This window comes from Lemur catta, chromosome 6 (genome assembly GCF_020740605.2).
Source record: "Lemur catta isolate mLemCat1 chromosome 6, mLemCat1.pri, whole genome shotgun sequence".
In the NCBI taxonomy this organism is placed as follows: domain Eukaryota; kingdom Metazoa; phylum Chordata; class Mammalia; order Primates; family Lemuridae; genus Lemur; species Lemur catta.
The window spans coordinates 84,999,900-85,024,830 of record NC_059133.1 but is presented as its reverse complement, the minus strand read 5'-3'; the positions used below and the strand labels follow the sequence as shown (position 1 = coordinate 85,024,830).

Genomic DNA, 24,931 nt, shown 5'->3' with positions numbered 1-24,931 from the left:
GTACTATGTGAGGCAGCCTCTGCTTTTGTTAGTGTTAATTTTTTAAAACTTAATGCGGTATCATTGTTTTTTATATTTTCAAATGTAAGTTGACTTATTCTTTTTCTCCATGAGCAGCAGATCCATCCATTCAGACGTTAAAGCTTGAAACCTAGGAGTCATGTTTGATTCTTTCTTTTTGTCACTTTCACAAAAAAGTCAGTGAATAAGTCTCAAGATTCTCGCAAGACCTCTTTCCTGTATCCGATACATCTTCCCTCCATCCTGAGTGCTCCTGTTAGGACCATGGTCCTCCACGTGCATTGTCAGCTGGTCTCCCTGTCTCTGCTTTTGTCCCCCTCCAAGCTATCCTCCACACCATGGCAAAAATGATCTTTTAAAGATGCTAATTTGGTTGCAGTTCTGCTTGCTTAAAATCCTTCAGTGACTTTCCCACATCTTCAAGGAAAAGTGTAAATTCCTTAATCCTTGTTTTTTAAAAAAGTCCATCCTGAGACCCTGCCTGTGCCTCTGCAGTCTCATTTTCTCTTCATACCGTATTCTCCAGCCATGAGAATGACTCGCAGTTCCCTGCAGATGGTGCCATGCAAACTTTTTGGGTCTGTGCCCCCTGCTTGGAATGCCCTTTGCCCAAATAACTCCTTCACATCTTTGGGTTCAGCACAGGTATCATCTTTTTCACGAATATTTCCCCTGAGACTGCCTCCTCCCCCGGCACGTGGCTCATTATCTCCTCTGTGTACCCCATAGCTTCTGTTAGAACCTCTGTCAGATAGTTTATCACCTTGTACTGCGATTGAGTATTGAATTTCTAGGTGCCCCACTAGGGGCCCCATTTTTGGTAAGGGTACTTGGCTTCTCTGGTCTTAATTCAGGGCCATTTGTTGTAGTTGCCTTCTAGATTTTTACACTCTTGTGTACTTTTTGAATTGTCCATCAGACCTAGTAGATCATTCCTTGAAATTCTCCTGAAAATCAACCAACTAGGTATTAATGGTGCCATTGCTCTGATCATTGAGGCTGTATCTAGAAAATATCTGCTCTTATCATCTCATTTAGAGCAAAATCTCTGAGACATCAAAGGATAAAAAGGAATGGAACACTTTGAACAGCTGTTCATTAGTGATGTTGGCATTGCAAAGATCCACTGTAGCAGAAGATTCAGTGCAGCCCTTAGGAACCTGGAAAGCCCCATGGAGTCTTAGCTAGACAGGCAGCCTCCCTCTCAAGCTCCTTGCCATGACGAGGGATTGTTAGCCCGGGTAACACAGTAAAAGTTTGGAAACAAATAGCAGCCACGTGTAGTGCTTGCTTTATGGTAGCTGCATTGTTGGTTGTGTACACGAGGCTGAGATACTTCTCACAGTCACTTCTGAGCCAATCTTGTGGCATCTGTTACTCCATCTGTGATCCAGGCCACAAAGTATAGTCATTTTGGGAGGTCAGCCATCCATATCCTATCCAGAGCACTCATCATGGGAACGTGGCGTTAGGTCATCATACTCCAGAAGCCTCTGTTCCAGCCTTCACCCCTCACCCCTATCCACAGAAAGAAATGTAACTGGAAACATGCTCTCCCTCTGTCTCATCCTGTCTACTTGTTTTCCTATTCCTGTTGTCTCTCTACTTCATTTCTTCATTTAACCAGCATCTATTAAGCACTTATTGTGAGTCATATAACTGTATTTGTGGTGTGCTTTACCATATATTTTTAAATAATATTCCTTAACCTTCACATCAGTCCTGGAGTTGAAGAAACCTAAGATTAAGTAACTCACTTAACGTCACAAAGCTAATAAATCCCCCGTATCATTGTGGCTGCAGGTTTATTGCTTTTTCAGTAGTGACAGCTGTGTTCCAGGGCACCATGCTAGATTTCAAATGAAGGACACAGTCTTTGTGAAGTATAATATATGAAAGCATCTTGCGTATTTCTTGGCCCACAGTTTATATTTCCTATAAGAAGGTATAAAATAGAATTGAGATATTTTTTGAGGAACTTTTCTTTTTTTCTTTTTAAATTATTTTTTTATTTTAGAATATTATGGGGGTACAAATGCTTTGGTTACATACATTGCCTTTGCACCACCCATTATTGGGCATCTACCCAAAGGAACAGAAGTCATTCTATGACAAAGACACCTGTACCCGAATGTTTACAGCAGCACAATTCACAATTGCAAAGATGTGGAAACAACCCAAATGCCCATCAATTCATGAATGGATTAGTAAATTGTGGTATATGTATACCATGGAGTATTACTCAGCTATAAGAAATAACAGTGATACGACATCTCTTTGGTTCTCCTGGAGAGAGTTGGAACCCGTTATATTAAGTGAAGTATCCCAAGAATGGAAAAACAAGCATCACATGTACTCACCAGAAAATTGGTTTCCCTGATCATCACCTAAATGTACATCGGGGAAGGGTACCAATTGGATATCAGACTGAGGAGGGGGGTGGGGGGAGGGGATGGGTGTATGCCTACATGATGAGTGCATTGCACACCGTCTGGGGAATGGTCATGCTTGAGGAACTTTTTAAATTTTAAAATATTTTTTACATTCTTATTCCAGTTTTATATGTAGCTCTCACAAAGTAGTCACCAATAAAAATAATTTAAAAATGTCCGACTAAAATCACATTGTTTCCTACTTCTGTGGTATTTGTTATTGATTCATTTTTTAAAAATCAACTTTATTGAGGTAAATTTGCATTCAGTAAAATTCAGGTGGTTAAGTGTGCACTGTCATGATTTGGACAGTTTGTATAGACCTATAACTACTACTCTAATCAAGAAGCAAAACATTTCCATCATTCTCGAAATATCCTTTGCAGTCAATTCCACTCTTCTCACCTGTTGCCCCAGGTGTGACCATTGATCTTATTTTGTCACCATTCATTAGCTTTGCCAGTTTTGAACATAATCTAATCACAAAATATATACTCTTTTGTGCCTGTTATTTATTTATTTGCCCTCACTAAAGATAACAGATGTGAGATCTTGAGACGTTTGCTTACAAGTATTCCATTGTACAGGTATACTGAATTGCTGAAATTATTGGCCTAACATTGTTTATAATATGTTTTTCTTATTCTGATATCTGTAGGATCTGTAGTTATATCTCATTCTTTATTCCTTATATAGGTCACTTTTGTTTTCTTTCTGTTGTTTCTTTTGTTTTGTTTTGTTTTTCCTGTTATTGTTCTCCTCTTCCTCCTTTCCTCCTCCTCTGCTTCTGCTTCTTTGACAAAGAGAGTCTTGCTAGGGTTTGCCAATTTTCTTATTTTTTTCAAAGAGCCAACTTTTTGCTTTGTTGGTTTTTTTCATTATTTTTCGGTGAAAGGTGTTTTCTCATATTCCTTGTGATTTCTCTCGTTATTTAGAATGTTATTTAGAGTGTTATTTAGAATGAGATGTTTAATTTCTAAATGTTTCTGTGCTCTTCTGAATATCTTATTGTTATTGATTTGTAACTTAAAATTCTGTTATGCTCATAGAATATCCAATGTGAGAATCTTTTGTCTTTTGAAGTTAATAAGTTTTATAGCTCATTTGATGGTAATATTTAGGTATATGCTTTAAGTGCACACTTTTAGGTTTAGTTATGTTCACCTGTTGATGTAGCACATTCATCATTATGAAATGTCCCTCTTTATCTCTGGTACTAGTCCTTGTCTGAATGTCCAGTTTCTCTGACATTAAACTAGCCACACTAGCTTTCTTGTGTTTACCATTTACATGTTATATCTTTTTATTTTCAATTCATCTGTGGTATTTAAAGTGTATCTTTTATAGGTATTTGTTTTTTTAATTCATTGTGACAATCTCTGCTTTTTAATTAGTGTTTTGTTCATTTACATTTCATATAATTATTGATATGGTAGGAGTTAAGTCGGTCATCTTGCAGTTTTTTTCCTTGTAAAATTTTGTTCCAATCTATTTTTTGTTTCTCTTTTCTTGCCACTTTTTTGGTCATCAGCTTTTTTACAGCACTTCATTTTATTTCTTCTATTGGCTTTTTATCTAAATTTCTTTGTGGTTTATCTAAATGTTTAAGTGGTTACTTTAACAATTATAATATCCATCCTTAATTTATCACAGTCTACTTAGAATTAATGTTGTTTCACTTTACATTTCATATGTCAAAAATATAAGAACGTTACAATAATTTTATCTATACCCTCATTAGTCCTTTGAATTATTTTAATGTCCTTCTTTACATATTATAAACCCCATATTATAATGATGTAATATTATAAACCCCATATTATAATGATACAATTTTTGTTTTAACAGTCATTTGTCTTTTAAGGAAATATAAAAGAAGGAAAAACTAGGATAAGATAGTATTTTATATTTTCTCATAAATATTTCCATCTTTATTCCTTTCTGTATATCTGAGTTTCCATCTTGTATAATTCGGCCTGGAAACTTCCATGGAAATTTTTTGCAGTGCAAGTCTGTTGGTGACGAATTCTCTCTGGTTTTCTTCATGTGAAAATGTCTTTATTTGACCCCCCATATTTGAAGGGCAGTTTGCTGAATATAGAGTTCTTGGTTGACAGTATTATTCTTATTTTAGCCTTTATATATGTCATTCTATTTCTTGGAATTCCATTTCTTCTATTTCTCTGTATGTAATGTCTCATCTAACTCTGGCTATGATCAATCGATATTTTCTTTTTATCGTTTTTTTCACTAATTTGACCATGACGTGCCTACGTATGGTTTTCTTTGTATTTATCCTGCTTAGAATTTGCTGAGCATCTTACATCTGTCGGTTCTGTTTTCTACCAATTTAGGACATTTTCAGAACTATCTTTTCAATGTATTTTCTACCCCATTCTATCTGTCTTTCCTTCTAAGACCCCAGTTATGTGAGTGTTAGACTACTTGACATTATCCTATAGGTTACTGAGGTCCTGTTTATTTTATTTTTAATCTTTTTCCCTCCTCTGTTCTCTTGATTGGTTAATTTGCCTGGATCTTTCTTCAAATTCTTTGACCCTTATTTTCTAGCTCAAATTTGCTTTTAAGCCCATACAGTGAAATTTATGCTACTGTAAATTTTTACTTTTAAAATTTCTACTTCTCTTTTATAATTTTTATTTCTCTATTGGGAGTCCCTAATTTTTTACTCATTGAGTTCCTATTTTCCTTTAAGAACTTGAAGATTTTCTTTTTTTTTTTTTTGAGATGGAGTCTCTCTCTGTCACCTCGGCTAGAGTGCCATGGTGTCAGCTTAGCTCACAGCAACCTCAAACTCCTAGGCTCAAGGCTTCTTCTGCCTCAGCCTCCACAGTAGCTGGGACTACAGGCCCACACCATGACAACCAGCTGATTTTTTTTTCCTGTTTTTAGTAGAGATGGGATCTTTCTCTTGCTCAGGCTGGTCCTGAACTCCTGACCTCAAGCCATCCTTCCACCTCAGCCTCCCAGAGGACTAAAGGTGTGAGCCACCACGCCTGGCCCTGAATATATTTATAATAGCTGATTTAATGTCTTTGTCTGCTAATTTGTGTACCTAGATCAACTCAGGGAGATGTATCTTGAGCTGACAATGTTCCAGTGCCTAAAAATATTTTGTTGAGTTTTGTAGTTATTTATGGTAAGAAGTAATGTCTGGTAACATTTATTGTGTTATGTCTGGAATTCTTCACTGCTTTTGTTTTCCCACTAATTTAGAATAAAAAATCTCAAAGGAAAGGGGATTATCATTTACATTCGTAATAAGGTATTTTATAATTTTGATAGCCATTTAGATTATGGCAAAAATAATTCTTTGAAGAGAGAGTAGGTAGAGATATCTATGTTAGTCTGACATTATACATCATTGTAAGTGAAAAGTCAATTATCCAAGGTATTTACATTTTTGGCCAATTAAATGATTAGTAGTCTACTTTTGGTTTAATATTGTTTAGAAATCTTTCAAAATGTTTTTAGGGAAAGGAACACAGTCAGTAGGAGTGAGCAGACCAGAATTCTTGTTCTGTCTTGCATATTCCGTAACCTTGAGCAAAAAAATTAATTTGATTATCAGTTCAAATGAAGTGAGATATATAAATGCATTATAAACCATAAATTAAGTACTTTGCAAGTTATTAAAAAGTATCAGTATACTTTCCTACCCTATCCTACCTCAGTAATAAAGGAAACATAATTGAATCTTTTTTTCTATCTTCTTACAAGGCATTAGTTAGAACATAACTTTGTAAAACCATTTGTTGTAGCTATAGGAGGAAATACATGATACTGAGCTGTATTTCTTTCTGTACTGATCCCAAAGCTTACTATATCAGTAGAATTATTCAGTGAATCTTACATATAAACTTGTTTTCCTAACTTTTGCCTCTATCTTCAAAAAGAAGGGTATAAAAAGAGTCTGAGAATCACAATTAGATGTGGTCCAGTTAATTGTATTTTTATGGTACACTTCTCAGCCATGTTTATTTGTCATTTCTCCTAATATTTTTATTCTGGAAGTTGTAGCAGCCACAGTTTAATTAGAGAGGATTTACTCAGCAGCCACAGTTATCCAGAACCAAGCCAGGAACCACACACACAAAAAATGAAACCATTTTGAATATATGAAAAATATATGATATAATCTATAACATAATACCAATAATAGTTACAATTTCTTGAGCATTTACTATGTGCCAGGTACTGTTTTAAGGGCTTTATGCATATTTATATTTAATCTTTACAACAACCCTATGAGGTAGGTACTCTTACATGATAAAATTAGACTGTCAGTCAAAAGGATCTTTTTGCTCCTGTTCTGTATGGTCATTGCTGATATTTGGAAATATTCCAGGTAATTCTGTCTTTGTTATATTATATCATTTCTTGTCTGTGATAGCTTTCCCCTCTCCCCTTAGTCATTTTTAAAGATTTAAATAAAATTTCCATTCTCTGTCAAACTTCCCATTGATCATCTAGGGGCAGGATTAATTAACTAATTGATCAGACTGTTGTGCTGCTTGGACAGTTGTAAATACCAGTAGCATTTGTTATATAGTATCATCATTGTTTTCCCTGTTCAATTGTTTTTTTTTTTTTTTTTTTTTGGAAAACTATGAGCTTTCCTGAGATCAAGGACTACATCTTTCTTATCTTCATTCCTCTGTGATTACTATTACGCATGGCATCTAGTAGAGCCTAAGAAAATATTTCCAAATATACGAATGAATGAACAAAAGAGAGAAAAAAAAAGATAAGGAAAAGTGAAAAGAGGCAAAGTGAACTTTGAAAATCTAGATGCATCTTTCCAGATGTGCCACAACCTTATAGAGTTTGAACATACTATTTTTGAGAACAAACTTTTATTCTAATTGAACCAAAAGATAGATAATGTATACCCTTGACAAGGAGATTATATTCCCAAGATTGTTCTTAGGTGATGCAAGAATATTTTATAAGAATTTGGTTTATAAGAATTTGGAGGTGAATAGAGACAAGGAAGGACCAGGGAGAACTTTTTGCTTTGGTTTTTTGGTCAAAGAAAATTGGATCTTCTGTTTACTTTAGTGGAAATATGGTGAGAGAAGTATGAATAAAGGAGGAGGTAAAGTAGGAGTAAACAATGTGAAGGGAATATAATCAGGGAAGAAAAAAACGAGAGCCATAAATTTTTTCCTCAAACAAACCAAGAACAAGGTGATAGGAAGTAAGATAGGGAATCACGCTTAGAGAAAAGAGAAGCCTAAAGCAGGTCAATCTACTGCTCAGGGATTTCAGCCCTGCTAACACACGCATTAAGAATAATGGCAGGACGTAGAAAACTGGCTTTATCTTTCAGTAGCGGTGGACTGTTCGCGCACACACAGCAGCTAACAAGCTCCGCTCTGAAGTTATTCTAGACCTTATCTGTGGAAATAATGCAGGCATGATAAATAAGGTTGGAGTAGAAAAGCACTAAAGATGCAATCATAATGTCATCAGGTTTGAATTGCTGATGAAGATCTGTGGGAAGTGTACTAACACAAAAATATGGGGCTTGAGGAAAGCAGAGCTTGAAGGAATGCAAAATGAGTTTTGAACTTGGCTGGAATGTTGCAATATACAGGAAATCAAAAATGAAAAAGGTAGGGACCAGGGGAGGGAACATTCGAAATTCAGTCCAATAAGATCAAAGTAATATGGAAACAATGAGATGAACCAGAGAAATAAGAGAAAATATAGAGGAAGCCATTAAAAGATAAAGAGAGAAAAACAGCGGGAAACTTGCTATGACTGAAGGAAACCAAAACACTAAAAAAATGCGGTGGTTAATAGCAAATTAACATCTAAGATTCTTTTTAAAAAAATGTTTTTGAAAATTTGAATATGCATCAAATAATAGAATAAATGACAATATAGATTTGTTTTTCTGAAGATTGTCGCAAGTCATACTGAGTCCTTCATCTGAGGCTGCAAATCTTTGTATACTCAAGGAGTATTGATCCAGATGGCACAACTAGACTCCTGTGGTGTTCCAGCTTGTTTTTTTCTGTTTCTTAAATAAGATCTTGTCTTTCATAGGAAAAGCATTTAATTTATGAGAAGGTATGCTGCAGCTAAAGGTTGATCACTGGGGAAAGCATGAGGCTATAGATTTGGGTTGGGTTAAGACTTAAAGGATTTAAAGTCTAAATTTATTTACAGTTCCTTAAACTAGCCGTAGAAATTAAACCACTTATAGGGTGAAAACTAATTAACTTGCTATCTCATCCATGGAGTGAATTTAAATTCAGGTCCCCAAGTAAAAATTTCAGAAAATTTACCCCCATCCACCCCCTCCCCACCCCAGCATCCTTTATTGAGTGGAAAACAAAGAGCTCTGCCAAGGAAAGAAGTTATCATGTTTTCTGGCTTCCAGGCAGTGCAGAAACTACTGATGGTATATTCTGGTATATACATAGCCTTTTAAGGAACAGGTTAAGTATATGACACACACTTAAACATAAAATGTTTCCTTTGCTGCTTTATGGCTGGGCTTTGGGGAAAAAGAAAAGAAAAAGCTTATAAGCTTAGTTTTTTATGTGGTGTGTACTAGTCTGTGTAAAATTTTAGTATATGAAATTGTCAAAAATGTAACCCAATTTATTCCAAAATCACATAACTGCGTCCTCCAGACTTAACTTGCATAGAAAAATTTATGGATGTAAAGACTAGTGCATAGTAAGTGCCTAGGAAATGTTTATTGATAGATTCAGGTATCAGGTGTGTATGTGTAGGGGCTATATGTGGATATATTTGTAAATAATGTATATAGAAATTAATTTTTTAATAAAGCTGTATTTTCCCATTTAACATTAAGGGGTTTGCTTTTCTTTCCTAAGTGAAATTCTGATACATGACATAGAGGCTAGACCTGCAGATACTTTTTCATGTATCTGAGATTCTGTTATTCCTTTGTCTGTGATTCCTAATATTTTCACTTTTCGTTATTTATTTTGTAATATCTGTGCCAAGTAGTTACTGATCTATTAGTGAACTCTTAAAATGCTGGGAAATTGAAATCTTTGAATAGATCTCTCTGTATATTGTACCAGGTAGATACTTGTTATAAATATTTATTGAATTCTGAAATTGGTAATTTACAAATTCTTTTTGCAATAATCCCAAGAGGGAGATAAGAGAAGTATCTTATTATTGTCTTTTAGTAAATGAAAACCTCAAGCTCGGAAGTTAAGCAACTAGACCAAGGCCACACTTCAAGTAAGTGGCAGAATTCTGAAGGACGCTTGACTCCAAATTCCATGGTTTTATTATTGCATAATCCTGCTCTCCACTCTGTGATTGATCTGTGTATGTGTATTAGATCAACAGTCCCCAGTCTTTTTGGTACCAGGGACTGGTTTCATGGAAGACAATTTTTTCCACAGAACAGGGAGAGCATGGTGGGAGAGATGGTTTTGGGATGATTCAAGCACATCACATTTACTGTGCAGTCAAACCTCTCCTCTAATGATAATCTGTATTTGCAGCTGCTCCCCAGCGCTAGTGTCACCGCTTCAGCTCCACCTTAGATCACCAGGCATTAGATTCTCATAGGGAGCATGCAACCTAGATCCCTCGCATGCACAGTTTACAGTAGGGTTTGCGCTCCTATGAGAATCTAATGCCCCCATGATCTGACAGGAGGCGGAGCTTAGGCCGTGATGAGAACACTGGGGAGTGGCTGTAAATACAGATGAAGCTTCATTCACTTGCCTGCCGCCCCCCTCCTGCTGTGTGGCCCAGTTCCTAACAGGCCATGGATTCGGTTGGAGACTGCAGTATTAGATGATATACATAAGCTATGTTTAACCTTTGGAGGCTGAGATGTGTTTCTAGAGTCCCTTAATGAGATTTTATGTTGCACTGTACTATTGAGGACAAAAGAAGGAAGACAATAGAGAGGCAGAGTGTTTGCAGAAAAGGTGTAGAGGGTGGTGGATGTGGAGTCAACATGAAAGAGAAAAAATGAAAGCAAGGCCAGAGCCCCACCTGTGAGAGGCCCATAGTGAATCCTTGTTGAAAGGAAAAGGCAGGGTGCCCAGAGCTGAAGTGTCTCTTCTTAGGCAGCTTCCACCGTTTTTTTGTATTATTTTTTTTTGTTGTTTTTTTGTTTTGTTTTGTTTTTTTTTTTTTTTGTGTGTGTGTGTGTGTGTGTGTTCACCTACTCTGCTGATGGCCCCATAAGGATGTACTTAGGAAAGTAACAGGGTCAGGACTTAAGTGCCACTTGAGTTTTGTACTAAGTTTCCGGTTTTTCTTTTGTTTGTTTTTTTTCCAGATTCCCTTAACCTAGAGTGCTGAGAGAACAGCTAGGGAGTGACAGTGAAAGTGGGCCTGCCTTTTTTTCCACCTGATGAAGGAATAGGAGAGAGGTCAAAGCTGAGGGCAATCTGAGAATCAGGGAATAGAGTAGGTAGGATGGAAGGACATGGGAGAATGGAAATGTGATCAGAGCATATTTGGAGGGAAGTCACAGCATAGGATGAGGTACATTGAACCTTCTCATGAAGACTAGTTGGAAAGAAAATGGACATCTAATTCAGGAAGAGGAAAGTCATTGGTGTTGTAATAAAGTGTTTAAATACTTGTAGGATTTTCCTGAAAAAGAAGGATTTTTCTTTGTTAGCCCAAGGTAATAGGACTGGGACCAACTTTTAGAAGTCGTGGGAAGATGGATTTTGGCCTAGTTATTATAAGGAAGAATGTTGTCAAAGTCCAAGTCATCCAGAAATTGGATGCACCACACTAAAGGTAAGAGCTATTCTAAGCACAGCCCAAATGACAACCTAATGAGGCTAATATTAGGCATGTGATACTCCACAACAATTAGAGGTGCCTTCTGCTTCAGAGCAATGTGATCCTATGTCGTAGAAAAGAAAAATGTTTTACACACACACACACAAAATTGTATGTGTATGTGTGAAACTTCAGCATAGATTACAATCCAGTATAGACAGTGGCTCAAAATACACAAATAATTGGAAAAGAGGAATATGTTAGTTTCCTAGTGCTGCTGAAACAAAATGCCACAAGCTGGTACTTTTTAAAACAACCGAAATTTATTCTCATGGTTCTGGAGGTTAGAAGGCTAGAATCAAGGTGTCAGGAAGCTCCCTCTGAAGCCTGCAGGGAGGAATCCTTTCTCGCCTCCTCCGGCTTCTGGTGTTTGCCGGCAATACTTGGCATTCCCTGGCTTGTGGATGCGTCCCTCCAGTCTCACTGCCACACGGCCCTCCGTGTGTCTCTGCCTGGGTCTCTCCTCCTCTTCCGAGAAGGACACCAGTAAGGTAATGGCCCACCTTACCAGCATGACCTTATCCTAACTAATTATATCTGCGGTGACCTCTTTCTAAGGTCATTTGCTGAGGTATTGGGGGGGTGGGATTTTGACATATCTTTTTGGGGAACACAATTCAACTCATAGCAAGGAAAAACAGGATTCTTGCTCTATGATTCTATTATTTTCTACTAAAAAGACCCGAAGAAGTTAGAGAAAAATATTTTGAGTCAAACCAGCAAACTTGGATTCAGGTGCAAAAGATTGATTTTTCCCTCTAAGCAATGTTAGATGGTTTTGTGGATAGGGGAAATCTAGTAGATATTAAATATTTTTATCTGCAAAAAGCATTCTGTAAGGTTCTCAATGGGAGATTAATGGCTGAAATAAAGAATGAGGCATTAGGAGATAAATTTGCTTATGAGCAAGAGACAGAGACTAACGGTAGAAGGAAATACTTTTTAGATTGGAAAAGAGTGACATACAGCACAAGCCAGGAATCAGTTTGGGGACCTATGGGTTTTTCACTTTATTTTTATTGGACTTTGTAATAAAAATACAGATCTTCAAACAGTCCGAGACAGAGTGAGTAATACTACAAGCATCAGTAATCAAAAGTTATTCTCTATCATAAACTAAATGACTGATAATAAATACTGACACAAGACTACACAATGTACCATAATGTTATAAAATGGAGCAAGTTATTCTCCTGGGTTCTCTTTTCTTCTGCATGGGTGAATATTTCTTTATTTGCCTTTTCTAAAAAAAAAAAATATATACATATATATATATATATTTGCTGGTTTCTAGGTTTACCTTATAAACCAAATAAATGAAAAAACATTTTTTTTAATTCAGAAAGAGGTGATGACTGAGGGAAAAATTGGTTAAAGCGAGACTAAGGTTATATTGCCATCACTAGAATAAAGAAATTAGGGGCCCTGTGTGTTCAATTGCTCGGCAAGCGATTCAGTAAAAAGACTTGAGTGAGGGGGCGTTATTGGAATCATCAGCTTATTCTGCAGCCATGACTTTAATGGAAGCATATGCAAAAAAGTCATTTTAGAATGAGGAAACCACATATCTGAGGGAGGGAAATACAGCTGGAACTTTTCCTCTTTTTTTAAATTTTAACATGGCTGTAAAAAACCTGTAAAATTCAGTGATTATATATATAACTTTTAGTCTTCCCAGGAGCTAGCTAAGTATGTGGGAAACGTACTTTTCAAATTGGACTTCTGCCTGCAGCTCTTTTTGTCTAAATCACTGAAAGGGCTTTACAGATTTCCCCATTATTAGTACATTGTCAGATAAGCCAAGAGAAACAGAGCAAATAAACATTCAAAAGTTAAGTCACAGAAGTTATAAATGCTTAGAAAACTGTAAGTATAATAAAGTGCAAAGAAGCTGCATTAACCTCAAATCTTTCCTTTTATAGGTGACAAAACTGAAAGATTCAGAAAGATCAAATTCACAAGGAATTTGCCCAAGGACAAATAACTAAAGTCAAAATACAGCCTAGAACAAAGGCTCTCAGTTTGGGCCACACATTATTAGAGTTTCCTGAAGAGCTTCTTTAACAAACTGTTGAGAAGATGCTACCACCAGAGATTCTAATTTGAATTGGTCTTGAATAGAATAAGGGAGTCAGTACTTTTTAAAAGTATTTTTTAAAACTTCCCCAGCTGCTTCTACTGTGTGGGCAGGAATGAGAACCTCTGACCCAGAATCTAGGCTTCCAGATATTAAGACAGGAAACCAGTCTTTCTACTGACACTTGTAGTTTAGAAATTATTTAGAGAAAGAATTTCAAATTCAGAAGAGAGGAGACCTTTAGCATAGACAGTCCACAATTAACAAACCAATTGTTTTATTAGTTATTTACTTTACAAAGTGCTTATTTGGAACATTGAACCTATATTCCCAGAGAAACAAGATTGTCCACGGTTGTTTCGTCTCTAGGCCAGCCCGGAGTTTAGCGCCCAGAATGACTGAAATTTAGCATCAATAGTTCTATAGCCCTAATCAACACATATAAGGACATACATGTTTTTGTAAGGACATAAATTTATTTTTAATTTAGGTCTCTAAGAACATTTTTTATCGTTCTACTGTTTAGATAGTTATATTGAGGTTTCTCCTCCGTTCATCTTTAATCTTTAACCTATTAAGAGTTAGGATTTGAATAGGGAGTTCCCTAATTTTGAATTATGCCAGGGAGTGGAAGGAAATGAGGGATTGAGGGTGGCAGGAGCTGGAGTGAAGACAGGAATTGGGGAGAGGGGAGGAGTCTAGTGAAGAGAGAGGGGCCAGGGTTCTCTGCCATCTAAGTGCCTGGGGATATTTCTGCCCCTTGAATGGGCTAATTCAGCCAGTATTTAATGAAGACATAATATTTTTCAGACACTATTCTAGGCATTGGAGAAGGATTAGAAGAGAGAATGGAGAACAAAAAGTATGACATAGCTCCTGGCCTTTAAAAAAAGACATTATCTCTGGAAGTGAAAAACAGTTTCTAATTTGCCTTGTTAAGAAAACAGGAGCCATGGGCCACTTTTTCCATGTACTAAAGGAACATTGCCAACCCTCTCTGGAGGAGTCACAGAGGAATCCACAAAGCAAGTGGCATTTGTGTAGGAGTCTTAGGTGCAGATGCAGAGGAAGGGATCTCAGGCACAGAATCGCTGGCTCTTTTATACGGAGACATGAACCAACATGTCATGGTGAGGAAGCTGGTCTGGTTGGGGTCGAGTAAATGGAGAAGTGGCAGGAGAGGTGGTGGATGAAGCTGGTAAGTAGCTCGAAGCTTCATGCCATGATAAGGAATGTGGGTTTCCTGTTTGGGGGTATTGAAAGTTTTTAGCCTGAGGAATGAGCATTTGAGTAATTCATTCACCTATTCATTCATTCAGCCACCAGGATTTATGGGGAAGGTCCACTATGTGTCAGACCCTGGGGACAAGGATCATCACAACACCCTTACTCCAGACCCTTTGTAGTAGTAGAGCAATGATCAAATTTTCATTTTAGGCACATACACTTTGGGCAGTGTGTTTAGGCTGTGGTAACTATATCGATGACCATGAGGAGGTGCTCAGGGGAGGCCAGGCAGAGGGGATGGAGAGGGGTAGAGGGCTGGGGGACACAGTAAGGGGGCAAAATGCTAGCACTTGGTCAATGACTGCATGCCAAACGGGAGGGAGAGGGTAGACCCAACTCCTAATGGTGCCATTTGTTAGAGCAGGGAATTGAAGAGAAGCAAGGCTTTTTCCCAGGGCGGGAACCAGAGCCTCTGCTAACCTTTGTAAGTGCTCTACCTGTTCATTCTGCTATTGGCTTCATGCAGAAGGTAGCATAGTTTCACCGCTTTTCCTCTACTTTTCTGTTCTTGTAACAGGCAAAAAAAATCTGATGCTTTTTAAGGAATCTGATTAAGTCTATTGAAGGTAAAAGAAAGAGAGGCTATTTTTCTGTTTAGAAAACATTAGCAAGACAAAGCAGGTAAATCAAAATGGAGAACTAAATCCAGTTGTTTCGGTGCTCCCGGAGGAGAAGGAAATTCAGGCTTTTCCTTGAATCGTCAGGATGTTGCTTTGCTAGTGACCCAAGAATGAGTGTTATGGTATGCTTTTTGTAAAAAATTTATCACCAACTGGGGCATCGAAAGCAAGGTTCCTGTGTTAAAAAGCTGCTAAATTGGGCAGGGGCAACAGAGGAGGCACTGAATAGTCAAAGAAATTGGAAAGAGTTTAGATCATCCGCATCACACAAAGCCAGCACAAGGCTGTTTGTAGAATGCTGGCTGCTATCACACTGGCTTGATATTAACATTCTAGTGAATAATTAAAATATCCCTGTTTATTTTTTAATAAAAAGAAAAAGCATGTATGTGTTACCTCAGAGTTTATAATGACACCTATAGTTGCATCTGTCTTTGCGGTTTTTACTAGGATTGTAGATGAGATAACTGAGACAATTAAAAAGCAGATTTTCTTCTGTTTCTTTTAACTGTTCTTATTTTACAGTCTGCAATGTTATAATGCCTTTCAAAAATATAAAATAGAAATCCTTAAAACTGCTCTGAGACATTTTCATTATAGTTGGTATTTTCTAAATTGAGTGGTTATTAAATATATTTTTCTGCTGAAATTATTTTTGAAGTACATCTCATTTTCATTTTCCGTCTGTAAGAGGCAGAGCTGATACTATTTCTTCCTGCTTTGCTTTTTAAAATTCAGACTCCCATGAGGTGATCAGGTACTTCTTTATAATTGAATATACTTTTCAGTTAAACTCACCCTTTTCCACTAACTGTTTTCTTTGGTTGTTCCTTCAGGGCTTGAGTAGAAAAGTTCAGTGTTTTATTCAAGGCATTTTTTTTTTTAATTTTTTTTTTTTGAGACAGTCTCACTCTGTTGCCTGGCTAGAGTGAGTGCCGTGGCGTCAGCCTAGCTCACAGCAACCTCAAACTCCTGGGTTCAAGCGATCCTCCTGCCTCAGCCTCCTGAGTAGCTGGGACTACAGGCATGTGCCACCATGCCCGGCTAATTTTTTCTATATATATTTTTAGTTAGCCAGCTAATTTCTTTCTATTTTTTTTTAGTAGAGACGGGGTCTTGCTCTTGCTCAGGCTGGTCTCGAACTCCTGACCTCGAGCAATCCTCCTGCCTCGGCCTCCCAGAGTGCTAGGATTACAGGCGTGAGCCACTGCGCCGGCCCATTCAAGGCATTTGACTCAGAGAAAAAGAGTTGCTTACACAGAGAGCAGAAAGAGATTCATGCTCAGTAACAGAGAGAAACACAGACTTTTGTGAAGCCATAGTTGTGAAGTGTTTGTTGCTCTTCAAGGTGTTCAATGTTTCAGTAACTCCAGACCTATCTGGGATTACTGGACCCTATCAATTTCTGGAAGATCTGCCTGAATTTATGCCTATTAGATGGTAGTAACAGCATTTGTAGTGTGAGGGAAATTGCAGCTGAGGAAGGACAAGAACAGAGTAAATGGCATTAGAGGAAAATTTTTCTGAAGAGGGTGAGGTAATGAGTTAGGAGAATATCAAAGCTGAACGCTCTGTCTCCCACTCCCCGGAGTCAGAAGTGGCTGCCACACTGGAGGGGGAGAGACTCTATTGGGAGTTCAGGTGCCTTGGGAGCTTAGAAAGGAAACCTCAGTGTGGACTTTTCAGACTCTGCTTTCCTTAGTGCCCCAAATAAGGTCCAATGAAATAAAATTAGGATAATAGTTACCAGGCACTTTGTAACAGCAAGGCTATTCTTCAACTCTGAATTGTTTGCTAGAGAAATTACAGATACAGAAAGAAATACCAGGTAGGACCAATGTATATAACCTTGAGTTAGATGTGGCTCTTATATGTGACCTGGAACTGACAAGAATTTTGTCAGAGAACTCAGAATGCCCCTGCTCCTCAGAACTGCCCTGTGGGATTCTCCTCTTTCTTTCCTGCTTTATTTTTTTAATTTTAATTTTTATTTATAAGAACTATATATATTTAAGGTTTACAACGTGTTTTTTTTTTTTTTTATTGTGGGTTTTTGTTTTTTTTTGAGACAGGATCTCACTGTGTTGCCTGGGCTAGATTGCAGAGAGGTCATCATAGGTCACTGCAGCCGCAAACTCCTGGGCTCAAGCGATCCTCCTGCCTCAGCTTCCTTAGTAGCTGGCACCACCATGCCAGCTAATTTTTAAAAATATTCTTAATTTTAATTTTTTGTATGTTGTCCAGGCTGGTCTTGAACTCCTTGCCTCAGGAGATCCTCTCACCTCAGCCTCCCAAAGTACTAGGATGGCGGATGTGAGCCATTGATATACATTGTGGGATGATTACTACAGTCAAACTAATCAACATATCTATCTCCCCACATAGTTAAATTTGGGTTTGTGTGTGTGTGTGTGTGTGTGTATATGTGTGTGTGTGTGTGGTAAGAGCATTTAAGATCTACTTTCAGCAGATTCCGAGTAAAGTATCACCAACTATGGTCACCATGCTGTACGTCTCCTTCTGTTATTTCCTTAGCTAGTTGCTACTGTGACTCTTCCCTTCCGCTTTCCTGAACTACCACTTTGTCTTGGACAGGGCAGTGGTGCCATTTTTCTCGTCCTCTACAAAGTTGCTCTCCCAGTCCCGGTGCCAGTTTCTTGCTCACGCCCTCCTTCCTCCTCTTATCTCCTTATCAGCCCCCACCTTCCCAGCTCTGGGCTGAAATGCCCTGGAGAGTTGACTTTGGATTTGTTCTGAAACATAAGTGACCTAACCTCAGTCTTTAAACTATTCAAGACCCACGTCTAATCCTCTACCCGTTATTACTGCTGGGTGGCTTAAACAACAGAAATTTATTGTCCCAGAGTTCTGGAAGCTGGGAGTCTGGGGTCCACATGTTGGCAGGTTACTTCCTTCTGAGGGCTGTGAAGAAGAATCTGTTCCATGCCTCTCCCCCAGCTTCTGGTGGATCACTGGCAATCTTTGGTGTTTCTAGGCTGGTAGAAGCATCACTCCAATCTCTGCCTTCATCTTTACATGTAGAGAAGAAAATTCAGGCTTTTAGTCTTCCCAAGAGCTATTAAATATGTGGGTAACATACTTTTCAAATTGGACTTTTGCCTTCATCTTTACGTGGTGTTCTTCTTATGAGGACACTAGTCATGTCAGACGAGGGGCCTGCTCTACTCCAGTATGACCCCATCTTAACTATTAATAGTTACATCTGCAACCACCCTGTTTCCAAATAAGGTCACATTTGGAGGTACTGGAGGTTCAGACTTCAACGTATGAATTTGGGGGCAATCCAGTTCAACCCACAACAAATGAGTTCAAAGTGAGGAAAGCAAAGCTAGAGTTTAGGAAGAAACTTTTTGCTCATTTTGCTCATGTGCCTAAGGGCTGAGTGCTTGTCTTAGGTAGGAGAGCAGCTGTGAGATGGTATTTCTCTGCTGTTGAAGGCTAGCTGAAAACAACCACTAAGTGGCAGTGGAGAGGGAAGTAGACTGTAAGGGTTGAGTCTGTGGTTGGTGGGGAAGTGCCAGGGAGCAAGTGTCACTGGCTCATGAATGAGTGAGAAGTATTCCTAGTTATTTGTGCCCAAGAAGCTCCCAGCTTCCATAAGTCCACCCCACCCTATTCCCCCAACCTGGATCCCTGGCCCTTCTCTGTCCCACCATCTTGAGATCTCTTCTTCCCATTTAAACTCCATTGGTAATTTAAAGCCCAGAGCAAGCCCACCCCTAGCCTGATAGAGGTGTGGTGGGTTGCAGAGATGGACAGTCAGCTGTGTCCTGGCCTTCTGTTTCCTAAGAAAACATTGTTATGCAGAATGTTCAGGAGGGGTTGGTGGGGCTATGCATTAGATTCAGTAAGGGTAAAACATGCTTTTCTGGGCTGGCCTGGGACTTACTACCACATGAAATCTGGAGAAATAGTTTCTGATTTCCAGCCAGGAATTTATTTATACAAACTTTTGGAATGCGGTCCATTTCTGGGTTAGAGAATTGCAATATTAAACTGCTCAATTTAATAATTAAAGGTAGAAAATATCTTTCAGTTTACCTGTGTAGTCAACTAGCAGTTTCATATATGCAGATCATTTGAATCCAGATTTACTCAAAATGTAAATAGATACAAAGAAAAAATTAAAAGCACACCTAATTCTCCTAGAGACCCTACATAAGGCAAAGGAAACTGCTGCAGGAAAAAAAAAAAAAATCTAACCACTCCCTAACAACCATGTTCTTCCACCAAATCTTATTTCTTTCCTTTGATTTGTAAATCTAGAAATCACATGCTTCCCAGAACCCTTAATAAAAGATTACTTTTAAATGCCACAATCCCCAATTTTTGTTAATGTATTGAAAAAAGTTGAAGCTCGTGAAGAAAAGGGGAGCCTCAGTATTGACATAAGAAGAAGGACTATAGCCTGTCACAGTGGCTCACGCCTGTAATCCTAGCTCCTGGGAGGCTGAGGCAGGACGATCGCTTGAGCTCAGGAGTTGGAGACCAGCCTGAGCAAGAGCGAGACCCCGTGTCTACTAAAAATAGAAAAATTAGCTAGGTATGGTGGCACGTGCTTGTAGTCCCAGCTACTGAGGAGGCTGAGGCAGAAGGATCGCTTGAGCCAAGGAGTTTGAGGTTGCATTGAACTATCATGACACCATTGCACTCTAACCGGGGTGACAGAGTGAGACTCTGTCTCCCAAAAAAGAAAAGGACTAGCCACCTACCTAAATTTTTATGAGTAATCAGTTTAACTTATGAAATTGTATACTGTCTTCTTAAAAACAAGAGGGTGTTTGCAGATGTGTCCTTTGCAGAATGACAACAAATTATTAAATGGGGGCTTTGGTTCTTTGTTACATTCTTATTTCAAAAACTAAGATGGATTATGTTTATTAAATTACTTTTTAAGAATTAAAATCCTACTATAAATTAAGATAGTTAGAGATGCCTTGGGAGTTTCCAAAATCAAGGTTAGGAACTGTTGATTTATAAAGATCATCTATGTATATGTGTTTCTTGGTGCAAGGGGTGAGAAAACTTTTGATAATTTAATGGGATTTATGAACCTATTTTAAGAACTAGAGTCTGTGAATAACTAGATAAAGAAGAAATAGAGCAACTGAGGATTTGGTTTCATGCCCTATAGAGTTCAAATTAAATTTTGCCAAAAGACAGTTTAGAAGTTTAAAAGATTAAGTTTTCTTTCTTTTCATGCAGTCTACTTCAAAACTAGTCAACATAATGAACTCGACAGCATATGCCCTTGGATGATTTGCAATACTAGAAAAGCAGTGTCAGGATTGAAAAGGTTGTTCTAAAGACCAGCTTGCCTTCAACCAAATCAATGAAGACAAGGTAGCGTGTTCTAAAACTGTGATTTCTGAGCTGTGCTCTGTTAATCAGTATTTCAGCAAAAACCCTGACAAAGGAGTCTTATGTTCATAAAACTTTGGGGGATACTGCGTGAAATATATCCTGTAAGCCATTCACAGTGCACATGCATTTAGAAATGACCCTGAAAGTTTACAAAAACTTGTGTATTTTTGTTTAAGTCCATCACACCAAACTTATTTCAAGTATGGCAAAGTTTTTCCCATGTATCATTATTCATATTGAACCAAAGAACAGAGCAAGTGAATACTTATTAGGTTCCGTCACGTCTGTAGACATAGATTATGCTCTGTGGGAGCATAAATTTTTAAGCAGACAAGATTACAATGAACACATAACTGTAGGAGCATCAGCATTCAAGTGTAAGTGGTCCGATTTTAGAAAACCTCCCTTGCAATCTCTTTCAACACCACCTCCTCCCCATTCCTGTGGCTAACGTCTGAAATTCCACTGTTGGATCCTGATGGTTTAGTTTAAGCCTGTTAACATTTAGGGCTATTTGAAGGAAGGAGCCTGTTCAGCAAATGTGGAAGATTACTTATGGAAAACTAGTAGATACATGAAGAGAACTAAATGTAGACTTGGTGAAAATATTCAATTAAAAAAAAAAATCCATTGAGTTGAGACCATAGGTTACAATCCCTTCCTCACCCTGTTCCCTCTTCCCCACAGTGAAGAGAAGTCAGGACATTTGTCCAGCCCAGATCAGAAACCCTTCAGGAAAAGAGAAAATGTCTCTTTAAGCCGAAACTGTATTACCAGTTGAGATATTATGTGTTAGTGCTCTGACTAAATAAATAGCTGAAAAAGAAGACAGCAGAAAACATTTAATACGCATTTGTTCAGTTAAACTGACTGAAACTAGGACTAAAATCAGGAAACAAAGCCCAAGCGTTACTAGTCAGTTTCTGAACAGCCTCATTTAGCATGTGCTGGGACTAAACTGCCCTCTGTCCACACACGGCTCCTCTGCCCCTGCCATCTGGAGACAGAAACCTCATTCACTTCCACACGTCGCACCCCACGTGGATGCTGAACCTGTCACGGCCTCCTGATCATACCTCCTCGCTACCCCCCTCCGCTGTGGCACTTTGGACCGTCCCTCAGCACAGATGTCTGCCTCTTCCAGAATGGAGCAGTGTCCAGCCAGGGACAGCGGCTTTTATCCTTGCTGGGCACACAGCCTAGGACAGATATCTCTGGTGGGACAGAATAGGTCAAGGACAGGTCCTAAGAGCTGGGAAATTTCTGAAAATTCCTTCTTGACTACGTTAGCCTTGAAAATCCGTCTTTGCCCCATGTTACTCCCAGGCTTTCTCAGCAAGATGGCTTTAGTAGGAGCCTGAAGTGTCATATAACCGCTTTATTTTTTAAGGTTTGTCAGGTTATTTATTATATAAGCTCTTAGAACAGTGCCTGACACATGGTGAGTGCTGGATAAGTGTTTATTAGAGAAAATAATTAAATAAACCCATTTGTTTATTACAAGTAGGCAACTGTGACTGTAGAATCATCAAAGAATTTTGTTATGTTCATTGTAGACATTATTTGTTGTTAAAGTTTGCCTAATACAGGATTCATTTGGATTTTGTAAGTATTTGTTAAGTTTATACTATCCACAGGGCACTGTGCTAGCTATGTGACCAAAATAATGGTGGGGAGTGGGGCAGGCATGGCCCTCAAAGAATGTTCACTCAAACAGAGCTCACTGTGGAGGGGAGTGAGGGGCAGGCGCATAGAAAAATTTCTCAGCTCATTCAGGCCCAGTAGCTTCTCCAATTAGCTTCTTAAGATGTGTATCTTAATTTCTTCCTCCATTTTCTTCTATTGCTAGAGCTGCTTATATTCTCTGTTCATTGATAACGAAGTTCCTTTCTCCCTGTTTCTTCAGTAACATGTTCAGACAGACTGGTGTGTAGACGCTTCATTCTTTAGTCTTTAGATGGTTGCTTCTCCAACAAAAATCCTACCACACTGTGGCTTCTTACTTTTAGCTTTTCCTAATAATTCTTAACAGTTTTCTCAAATCCTTTTTCACCTGCTACTTTTCCTTTCATGTTTTATTCAGCTGGACTTTGACTCCTTCTGTCAGATTTCCCAGTGTAAATGGAGTGGGGAGTTAGGGACTCAGATGGGCACAGCTGATGGTGTTGTAAGGGGTCTCAGCTAGGCAGAGCAGAGTGTGTGTGCGTGCACATGCACGCGTGTGCACTCGTGCAGGGGTGGTAAATTTGTGGCCATGGTTGCAGAGTGTGATTGATGTCCCTGTCATATATCATTGGATTTCGAGGTCAGCAGAGTGAAAATAAACAGTCCAGGGGCTGTGCATCAGTTAGGATTGAGAGTGGCTGCATATAGCACAGAACTTGACAACAGTGGCTTAACTTTTTTGTTGTTGTTATATAACAAGAAGTCTAGAGATTTGGGCAGTCACTGCTGTTGGTTCATCATCAGTGTCAGGATTGGTGTCTCTGTTACTCTCTTGGCATTTCCCTGTGGTTATGAGATGGCTGCCACAGCTCCAGTCATCATGTTTGTATTCAAAGTAGGAAGAAAGCAATGACCACACCATTTCACATTGAAGGAAACAGTTGAACTGGGCTAAGTAGGATTTTGAAAGAGAGAGAAAGGATGCAGAGTACTACAAAGTTGGTAAGGTAAGAGGGTGTTTCTACAGAACAATAACTAGTCTGGTTTAGGAGGCAAAAGTGTGTAGTGGTTAAATGCCTGGGCTTTGAGTTAGAAAAACGTGGATCCAAATTCCATTCATGACACTTATAAGCTGTCACGTTAGATGCATTTTTCAGTCCTTCTAAACCCTGGTTTCTTCATTGGTGAATGGAGATAATAAGAGCACCTGCCTTTTAAGGTATTGTGAGGATTAAATGAGAGTAGATATGTAAGGTGTTTAGGTAAAGCTGAGCACCTAGTAGTTCTCAGAGACCTGTTCTACTCCTCCTCCTCCTCTTTTGTTGTATTGTCAGCACGATCAGAATTAGCTAGAGTCTAAGATGCTTTAGGGTGAGTAGCAGAAGAAAACAATGAAATATTAGGTTAAATTCATATCCCAGAGAGTGGAAATCCTAGGGTTTTCTTCTTTAAGCAGGTTTTGTGATGAAAAAAATGGCACGATCAAACTAGTCTTGTCTGTTTATCCCAAATTACAATACTTTTTAGTTCCTCATACTTAAAAATTTTCATTATCTTTAATTTCCATGTATCAAATATAAAAAATTGGGCCACATCAACCCAGAAAACCTTCTTGAGTAAATTTATGATATTTGTGACAAAAGCCCAAGTAAATAGATCTCCAGCATAAAATGACACTGTTTACTGTCCTAACCCAGTTTTCCAAATGCCTTTTTGCTTTACAAGTTATCATTGTGAATCTCATTTTCCATTTTGGAAATAAATTTTAACAGCTGAATTTTTTTCTTCACTAAGGTTTTATATATTTAAGTCACCCATGTATTCACTTTCAATTTGACATTTAATAACTCCCCTGAAATACATGGGAGAAATTATATCCACGACATAGAGGACTCTAACATGTACTTAAGGGGAGGAAATAAATGCCGCACTCAAAGCAATTATACAGGTAGTATTAAAAACATTAAATATGTATCAAAAATTTAAAATGCAGGTTTAAAAAGACAGTAAAGGTAAGAAAAAAGCCCTACTTTGATAGCATGCCTGTTAAGAAACTATATTGTGTTTTCTGCTGGGAGGAAATCTAAAAACGAATGGTCTTTTAATCAAACCTATTAGTTTTGTAATAGGAAGTTCTGTGAGAGACAGAGAAAACCTCTGTGTTAAGTATGTAGCATATCCTGTTTGTCTGAAATGTACGTGATTACTGTGTGGTAATTCTATTTAAGAGTCTTAGAAAAGGAGCCCATAGTCCTTTGCTATGAGAGAAATATAGCATATGAGCATATATATTCATGGGCAAGGCAATGCCTTGAAAAAAGGTGTGTGACATGTAGGGGGATGCTAGATGAGTTCCAGTTAACATGTAGCGTGGATCCAGCTTGCAGGCATGTTCAGTATTAATTCATGACTTTTGCAGAGTCTAGGTCAGGACCATTCTTCCTGCCCAGTCCACAAACCTTTTTTCCCCCGAATTCTCCTTGCTGCATGTGTCTTCAGGAATTTGTGAACGATTCTAATATCCCAGCAGTGCACAGCATGACCTGGCAGAAGTTTATGGTGACCTTTTCTGATTGTACCTTTCCCCATAGATGGGGTTTTCTGGGCTCTGT

General features: G+C 38.3%; 1 protein-coding gene across 2 annotated transcripts in view; it reads left to right on the top strand.

The window, feature by feature from the left end:
* The window catches only part of DERA (deoxyribose-phosphate aldolase), a 101,267-nt gene that overhangs the window by 56,112 nt on the left and 20,224 nt on the right, over positions 1 to 24,931 (top strand). The gene's annotated exons all lie outside the window — the stretch shown is intronic.